We start from the raw sequence: 9,983 nt of genomic DNA on the forward strand, positions 1-9,983 counted from the left end.
CTCCGCAATCTGGGCATAACAAACAGGTGTCTCTCATCTAAGACCTTATTGCCTTCTCTGGAGTGGAAAATGTTTAAACCATTAGAAGGTCCCTCAATTAAGACATGCTCATTTAACTCATCTGCACGCTACAGAGGCCTTCGGCTCCTGGGTAAGCCTTCAGGACTGCCCTTCGTTCTGGGAGTTCCTCTCACTCTGTAAGAACTGTCTTGCATCTTTCTCCTCTCCTTTTCTGCTCCTGGCCTGGCACTTGCTGCCTGCTGCTGTCCTTGTCCAAAGCCACCATGCCTTTTACAGCAGGAGTTATGATTTACGGAAGATACAATCAACAGCCTTTTGGCCAGACTTCCTATCTGAGTAGAAAGCAGGTTTTCAGTATCTCCATGTCAATGAGCCCCCTCCACGTTTATCTCACAGTCAATTTGTGGGCAGTTCCACTTTGTCCACCCCCAGCTCACCTCTGGAATGCATTCTAAACAAATTAAGTTTAACCTGCAAACCTCTGTTAGGTCCAAAGGATAAATGGCTCAGTGTGGTGCTTCTTGGCATACTAAAGTACACGTTGGTGTCCAGACTCAGTACCTGGGCCTCTTTCAGCTCTTCTCACCCTGCCTTCCTCCCCAAGCTTCTCCAGCTCTTGGGTTTCCCTTCCCCCATCTTCTCATTCCATTATAACCCTGCCTTCTCTGTTCTCTTGGCTCTCTCCCTCTTGGTCCTCCTGTTCCCCTCTTTTGCCCGCCCACTGGGTCCTCTTCTCTTGCTCCCCACCCTCCTTCTCTCATGGCCCAAATGTACTGGTCATTTTTGTGTACTACTTTCTCTCCCTACTCTGGACTCTTCCAGATGCCTTTGGCTGTACTCTCCGTCATATCTACGATGGCTGACAGAAATGTCTTCAGACAACTCCTTCTCCTCCTCTCTTCTCTCAGGGTGAAGCTCTCTTCAAAGGCTGAGGTGGACTTCATGAGAACTCCGCTGTCACACTTACTGAGGAAGCTCATGCAGAGGATTCAACAACAAAAAGGTCTCTGTTCTCTTAAATATAATCATGTTAGCTGTCCTTTGAGTTTCCTGATACAGCATTCATAATTGTATAGACCAGCTGTTATATACATATGTATGTGTGTGTGTGTATATATGTGTATATATATATATATCCGTCCTTGGCAATGTTTTCATAGAATTGTCATTATATGTTATTTTATATCCTAAGGGGAAAATGAAAAACAAAATATGTGGCCTCTTTATAAATTTTAAAGTGTTTATTGAGTACTATTGGTATATGCTTAATTTTAAGAGCATACATGTATATGTTTGTGCATATGAGCATTTAAGATTATTTCTAACTGTTAAAAGCAGATTTTACAAAGCCCTTATTTTTGTCAATCCAGGATAAGATACAATTCTAAAAAATTTTAAAATCTTCAAAAAATTACATTTATTGTGTGTGTGTGTGTGTGTGTGTGTTCATGCAAGCAGGTCCATGTGCGGGTGTATACACACATATGCCACTGTGCATGTGGAGGTCAGTGTTTGGTTGGAATCTCCAGCTCTCCCCTGCCTAACTGGAAGGCTCCATTCCTGTCTTTCTCTCCAAACCCTGCCCTCTCAGCGAATCTCCAACAAAGAAAGGAATCAAAAAAAAAAAAAAAAAAAACCCCAAAGTTCTGCACACTTGGTGGCTACTACAGTTTCCTCCCCTGAAGTTGCCAGCAGTCCAAGACCTTGTCTAAAGTAGTCAGTTTTTGACTATACTCTGGCACAAACCCAGTTTGTGGTGGACACATCATCATCCCTCACTTACAAACTATATAAATTCCCTGCTTTAGTTCGGGAGAGTGACTTCTCCAGCCTCGATCTCTGGAACTGGAGAACTCACCTGGGAGTTGCTTTGCTCAAATAAACCTGTTCTTTCACTTTTTCAGTTCAGCTTAATCTGTGTCAGCAGAGACCCAGCAGAGAACCCTATTACTGGGGTACAGAAAGCCTATTAGTCAGGACAACTTCTGGGAACTGGTTCTCTCCTTTCACCATGTGCCGTCACTCAGGGATCAAATTCAGATGTCAAGCTTTGTGGCTGTAAGCAAAACACACCGAAACCACTGAGCTAGAACAATCCATGGGTAGAAAAAAAAAGGTTGCTTTAGGAATAAAATTCAGGGCTCAGAGTACAGGAAAAGCCTTGTCAGTTTTAAGGGGACAGGTAGCTGTGGGAAGAGAGGTTTTTTTTTTTTTTTTTTTTTTTTTGAGACAGGTTTCTCTGTGGTTTTGGAGCCTATCCTGGAACTAGCTCTTGTAGACCAGGCTGGTCTCGAACTCACAGAGATCCGCCTGCCTCTGCCTCCTGAGTCCTGGGATTAAAGGCGTGCGCCACCACCGCCCAGCCTGGAAGAGAGTTTCTTACATTTCGTAAAGATGTATAAAGACATCTTAAGAGGTCCCCTAAAACCTCCAGGCATTATAAGCCTTGGCTATAGTCTTGACTATCCTTCAGAACTTGACGTTCCTCCCTATTGCAGAAGACACTAGGGGCTTGAGTCACAAAACATGAAGAAATAAATCTACTGCTCATCTGGAAGCTTCGTCTCTACTGGCTAGCCTTGATAGTGCTTGCTGGAAGGTGCTATGTGTACTACCAGAGGAGAAAAATAATCACTAGTCTCATCCAGCTGTGAACCGTCAAGCTACAGCAGTGACTGGCCAGATGAGATATGCCCACTTGATAAAAGGGGGCACGAATGCTATGGGAGTAACAAACCACTTTCTGATAGCGTGGATTCCCTGTCTGACAGTGTTCACAGGGCCAAGAACCTGTGGCTAGTCAAGTGATAGGCCCTAGGGGAGAAACCAATACTGTTATAAAATGGATATAGCATTGCAGCATAGTAATACAATGATGACATTGCTATACCTATAATTCAATGCATCTCTCAACCCTCATCTGAGAAGTTTCTCCTTGTGATAGGTGGCAATTAATGAAGAGATCCTCAACTGGTAAATGTGTGGAGGAAAAGAGACTGTGGTGTGCTCAGTCCCAAATGGGATGTACATATCACATTCCTTACCCAAGGCTCAGGGAATCCTCTCAGAAGAGTGGGTGGAGAGATTGTAGGAGACAGGGGTGCTGGATAACATTAAGGAAAACATCTTTGCAGGCACAACAGGGCAGTCGTGCATATAAACTCCCAGCAATTATGACGGTATGTGCACGTGACCTATTCAAGCTCGAGCCAGACAAAATCCCAGCATAGAGGAGGGAATATGGGCACCCAAATCCCGCTACGAGCTGAGTAGCTGCTGGCATTTGTTATCTGCTGGGAGAGGGACAGCTGGTTTTCTTTAGTGATGTGGGTTGACCATGCTCCAAGGCAGGCCTTACTTCCAGTAGTTGGGCAACACAAACCGGACTTCATCAAGGTGCTGGGGGGATGGGGAGAGTTGGGTGGGTAGGTAGAGAGCACAGATATGGCCAAATATATTGTATGGAATTCTCAAGAATAATATTACTTGACAAAAATGAAGACATCTTGAGTTTATAATCTTAATATGTTTCATTATATAATTTCTCTTTTATGAACTTCAACTTTAATTATATAACCATATAATTAAATTATATAGTGTTCTATTGTATAATTTTATTTTATGCCTTCAACGTTAATGTTTTGCCTGTGTTTATGACTGTTAAGCATTTGGAAAGCACGTGCGTGTTTTCTTTGTTTCAAGTACAGTTTTCTGAGTTATCACTTAAAATATAATTAATTGTGTTATTGAGAAAGAGATATTTTCAGGATATAAAAAAATAAAAAGGAACTGTCGTATAAGAAAAAGAGATCTAAAGCCATAGATATGAATTTTATTGTTGGTAAGGAAGATTAATGAAAAAGGAAAATGCTTTTGGATGAGAATAATTTTATATAGTAAAATAAGATTTTGTTTTAAAAGAAAAGATTGTTCAAAATGAAAATATATTAGGCCAGGAGGTGGTAGTACACACCTTTAATCCCAGTATTTGGAGGCAGAGGCAAGCATCTCTGTGAGTTCGAGGCCAGCCTGATCTACAGAGCTAGTTCTAGGACAGCTAGGACTGTTACCCAGGGAAACCTTGTCTCAACAAACAAACAAACAAAAGAAAAAGAAAAAAATATATTAGGACAAATTCTAGAGGTTTTGTGTATTGTAGAAAAGGTTATGAGAGTTGGAATGTAAAGAAAGGTCACAGAAATAATAAAGTTGATGATAGTTAAAGATTCTTGAATTTGCTGAATCGAAATTCAGTACCCAACATCTGAGCTCACAGAGCCTGGCAGCATGCACAGGCAAACACAGTTTTGAGTTAGATGGGGTCCCAGTGTTGAGAGGGGGACATAAAAAGACATAAAAGCTCTTATTCCTAATCAAGAAGTTATCTCCAATTGATATCCGCTTGCAAAGGAAAAATTAGTTTTCTCCTATGGAAAATGACTGTTTCTTACTGGGCTATTAACCACATTTCAGGGCACACCCCATGCTCAGCGGTAGAAGCCAACACAAAACAAACTCAGTGCTATTTTTATAGACTTTTTGTCTCACATTGCTTTGTTTGGATTTTTTTTTGGCTTACTGGTCTTTTGTTTGTATATTATGGTTTCCAATTTTGTGTTTTTATGTTTTGTTTTTCGTATGTGTGTGTTCTCCTTTTTAAAAAAATTCTGGTTTTTGTTGTTGTTGCCACCTTGAGGAGGAGAGAGAGAGCGTGCGCAAGCGAGCAAGCATAGAGTTGGGTGGGGGGGGAGGATCTGGGAGGAGTTGGAGGAGGGGACACTATGATTAGAGCATATTGTATGACAAATTTTTCTCAATGAAGAAAACTTAAAATACAGTACCCTAAATAAAACTGATGCATAAATGCATTTTTGGTTGATTAAATAAACAAAAAACAAAAAGCCTATTTCTCTCAGCTACTGCCTTTAGTTCTCTTTTTTTTTAATGGATTCTTTCACAATTTCATATATACTCCCTACTATCTGTCTTTGCTTCCTTAGGTTGCACTGAGTTCTTAATTAACTTTAGATAAATACTTCTGTTATATATCACATGTAAATATCATGTCAGATACAGCGCACAAAAGAGAAAGTCCAGATCTGGATTATGATGGCCAATATGCTTGATATGATCCAGGAACTTTTTCCTTAGTTGCTTTTCCAGCTTCTTCTACCTCCCGAGACTGCTTTCTTGTCTTCTCAGTTTCATCTAAATCAAATCTTAGGAATAAGCTGTCTTCACACTGGAGGACATGAAATAATATTTGGCCTCTGCATGCATAAAATATGATGGTTGGCTAATGGGAGCTATGAAGTAAAGTTCCCAGAAAAATACTGTGTCCCTGTTAAACATTTGAGGTGGACTAGAACCTCAGCGATCGTGGTAAGCCAGAGCATTGCAGACCAAAGCATATTGGGTTTTCTTTAGCCTCTTTTTAGTTTGTGTTATTTTTTGAGATACGGTTTGCTGTGGAGCCTTGGTTGGCCTGGAACTCACTTTGTAGACTAGGCTGGCCTCGAACTCATAGACATCCTCCTGCCTCAGTCCTCAAAATGCTGCGATTAAAGGTGTGCCACCATGCCTGGCTACTTAAGCCTCTCAAATAGAGCCTTCTCTCTCTCTCTCTCGGTTTGTGACCTGACCTCCTGTGACAGCAGCTCTTGTGCTAGGAGATTTAGGCAGCTTGCCTCAGGCAGTGCACTCCTGGGAGCTCCTTATCTGAAGATGTCCCAGCCAGCCAGGTAAGCAATGATAGACTGGGATGCTGAGAGGCCTGTTCTGGGCTATAGTCTTTGAGGCATACTCGTTCTTTTTTTCTTTTTTGAAGCTGAGGATCGAACCCAGAGCCTTGCGCTTGCTAGGCAAGCGCCCTACCACTGAGCTAAATCCCCAACCCTGGCATTCTCCTTCATATACTAGACCTATGCATGAGAGTTTGCTTACTTTTCAGGGAGGAATCATTCATTCTTTTGTATGCCAGGGATCACCTCTGCATTTGGATACCACAATATCTTTAAAAAATATTCCTTTGCCATTTTTATTCCCTTCCACATTACAGTTATTCAAAGAACCCAACACTTATGATCTAATGTGCTTCTCTTTTAAAGTTTTGTCTGCCCTTACAGCCTGTGTGGCCCCTCTCAAGGCTGGGGTTGCGTACAACTGGCATCAAGTCAAAGTAGAAGCTGAGAGACACTTGCTCACAAGGAAGCATGCAAGACCAATAGTTCTAGGCCTCTGCTAAAAAATCAAAAGCAAGCAAACAAAAAGGAGCTAGAAACAGTACCTAATAATGTGGCCCATCCACAGATTGAGCACAGAGATTTATTATGAAATGGAAGAGGCTGTCACCTGTAGGGAAAGATCTGGTCTGCTAATCCCTGCCAATTAATTGTTCTGGCATAGACGCTAAAGCTACTATATCAGTCAACTGGAATTAACTTTAAAGAAAACAGTGACAACCCAAATAAAAACCATCTTTACAACCTTAAGTTGGGCGGGTAGGGAGGTAAGGGAGGATAGGGAGGAGATGGGGAGAGGAAAGAATATGATCAAAGAATATTATGTGAAATTCTCAAATAAGTGAAAATTAATTTTTAAAATTCTTTACTCTGATACTTTCCTGCCTAGTCTTCTCTAACCTATAAATGGTTTACCTATCCAAAACATTCATTGGTTTGTTGATACAACAACAAAAGACCGCCCCAGCACTCTTTCCTCTGACGATGTCTGTGTTCTTCCCCTAACTCCTTGACTTCCTGCACCCTGCAATACACTTAAGATTTTCCCCAAATTCAAAGAAATCCAACTCCAATGGCAACCCTGTAATTCTGTTTGTTTGTTTTCCTGGTGTTAGGGAGCCTGGGCTCTGAGATACCAGGTAATCATGGAACCCCTCAGCTGTGTCCTCAGTCCCACCATTAGCCTCTGTGGACTGTCAGGCTTTTCCCAAGTGGCTTCCCCATTTTACAACCCCAGCAGCAATGGCCGAGGTCTCCATCGTCTCCACATTCTTGCCAGTACTTACATTTGTCTTTTTTTTTCTTTTAATTTTTTCCATCCTAGAAGGGTATGAAGTTGTATCTCACTTTTGCTTTGTTTCTCAAATGCCTGCGAATGCGGAGACTGTTTTTATGTGCTTTTCATGTATGTGTGTCTTCTTTTCATGTATGTGTGTCTTCTTTTCATGTATGTGTGTCTTCTTTTCATGTATGTGTGTCTTCTTTGGAGAGAAGTCTTTCAGTTGTATTGTCCATTTGTAATTGGGTTGTCATTTTATTGTTGGATTTTAATATGTGTTTTGAATACATGCAAGTCAGAGAGATGACTTGTAAATATTTTCTTAAGTAAATTATGTTTTCACTTTCCTTTCCCTCCCTCCCTCCTCCTTCTCCTTTTCTCTCTCTCTCTCTCTCTCTCTTTCTTTCTTTCTTTCTTTCTTTCTTTCTTTCTTTCTTTCTTTCTTTCTTTTGTTTTTTGAGACAGGGTTTCTCTGTAGCTTAAAAGCCTGTCCTGGAACTAGCTCTTGTAGACCAGGCCTCAAACTCACAGAGATCCGCCTGCCTCTGCCTCCCAAGTGCTGGGATTAAAGGCGTGCGCCACCACCACCTGGCTGTTTTCACTTTCTTAATGGTGTTTTTGATATAAAGAAATTTTTATTTTATTTTTTTGAGACAGGGTGTGGCCTTGACTGATTTGGAACTCACTCTGTAGACCCGACTGGCCTTGAACTCACAGGGATCCCCCTGCCTCTGCCTCCTGGGATTAGGTGCTACCATACATGGTAATTTTTTATGTTCTACTTTATCTTCTCTAATTTTGTTGGTTTTACTTTTGGTATCATATCCATTTAACCAAAGGTCATGAAAAATTCACTCCTATGCTTTCTTCTAAGAGTTTTATATTTTTAGTGCCTGTATCATGTAGCTGATTCGTTATGAACGAACTTCTGTTCCACTTGTGAGGTTCCAGTTCCATTCTTTGATATCAGTGTCACCTGTTGAAAAGTTGATTCTTTTCCCCAATGAACTGTCTCAGCACCTTGTTTCGTCCTCTTTTTTATTTTTTTTAAGATCTTCCTCCCTGCCTCCCTTCCTTCTCTCTCACATTCTCCTCCACCCCCCCACCCCACCCCGCAAACCTTCTGCTTCAGTTTTTCCTTCAGCCTTGTTTAAGATAAGGTTTCTTGTTATTTTCTCTGCGTGTCAGGCTAGCTGGCCCTCTAGTTTCTGGGGATTCTCCTGTCTTTACCTCCTATGCCGCGATCATGTCTGAATTCCCTTCCATTTTGAAGATCTGAACGCAGGCCATCCTGCTTGCGTGTTAAACAGTGAGCTATTTCTCCAGCCCCAGCTTTCTACTCTTGAAAGCACATTTTGTGACTTTTCAAGGGAGGACCTTGCCTTTAACATCCAAGCTGTGTTGATGTGAGATTAGTTAATCCAGCATGACACATGTAATAAAACCTTTTTTAGAGTCTAGAAAGAGTGAAATTAAAGGGAGGATTCCTGTCACTCAGGGGGAAATGACACAAAGACAATAGCCAGGAAATGTCTCAAAAGCTTCCTTGAAAACCAGGCAGGCATTAGTCAGCTAATGTGGGCGTGGTTCCAGGAAGGGCCCATGCCACTTGCAAAGCCCGGCAGATATTAGCAGCTGATTGCTGATAGGGCAAATCAGTGCCGGAAGAATAGTGCTATATTCATCATCCTTGCTCTCTCACCTCATTTAGCAAGAAAGATCATGAGTCACCATCTTCCTTGGGCTCACCAGGTATTAAACTTTGAAATTTGGAACTTGATAAAAGAGTATACTTGAAAGGTCAAATCAGACAGACACAGTGATCCTAGATGCCCAAGGATCTCTGGGAAAGTGTATACGCCAACTGACACTTGGCCCGAGAAAGCCCAAGGTAGAAAAGATCGAAGTGAAGTGTGAAATCAGTATATGTGCATCCTAGTCCCTGAAGGCACCCGGGTTCCCAGAGTTTCCTTAGAGTGGAGCACGGTCATAAAGCATGAAGCATAGAGTGTCAGACGGACACTCAGTCTTGGTTTTGCCCCTTCTGCTGTAAAATCCTTTGGTCTCGTTTCCTAGATTTGTGCTTCTCAGCATTTGTAAAACCGGGACTCCCACTATATCCATTTTCTCCTTGCTGAAACAGAATGTCTGTCATAGACGACTCAGGGGAGAGAGGCTTGTTTTGCTTAGATGCCTCAGTCCACCAGGGCAGCCAGGGCGCGGCAGCCAGGGCGCGGCAGCCAAGAGCAGTTCAGGCATGGGTCAGTGCCAGGCAGCAGAGAAAAGGAACTCCAGCCCTCTGGGTTCCTTTACCCTTTCATTTTACAGGAGTCCGTGGGATGGTGCTGTGCATATTCAGGATGGCTTTTCTCCCATCAGTTACCCTGTCGGGATGTCCTCCATTGAATTCTATCTTGAATGCCTAAGTGATTCTAATTTGGATCTACTTATAATGAAGAGCATTGCTTATAATCTACTTATAATCACACCTCCATTATGGGGGAATATTGTGAGAATTAGCTGAAAATAACTAAGAATTAACTAGAGTTAAGTGTTTTATAAATGGGCATTTTCTCTTTAATCTGGTGATTTTAATACCTGGTTCCAGTATCAATGGGGAGAAACCTGGATTCTATCCTCAGAGCAGTATACTGTTGAACAGAAACTATCGTCTATTACTTGTCAGTAGCTGACCCCTTGAAGGGTATCAAATGCCAAGATGGTAAAGGCTAAGGATATTTTTTGTAATGGATATGGAGTGTACATTTGGTTTGTATGGTGCATGTATTTCTAGATTGATTTTTATGTGAATGTGTGTCTGTGTGAGTGTGTGGCCCGAGGAAACGAGGAGGTGGTGTCAAACCCCTTGGAGCTGTAATTACAGGTGGTTGTGAGCCACCCTATATGGGGACTGGGGACCAAACCAGATTCGTCAAGAGCAT

Source organism: Chionomys nivalis, chromosome 4 (assembly GCF_950005125.1).
Source record: "Chionomys nivalis chromosome 4, mChiNiv1.1, whole genome shotgun sequence".
Classification (NCBI taxonomy): domain Eukaryota; kingdom Metazoa; phylum Chordata; class Mammalia; order Rodentia; family Cricetidae; genus Chionomys; species Chionomys nivalis.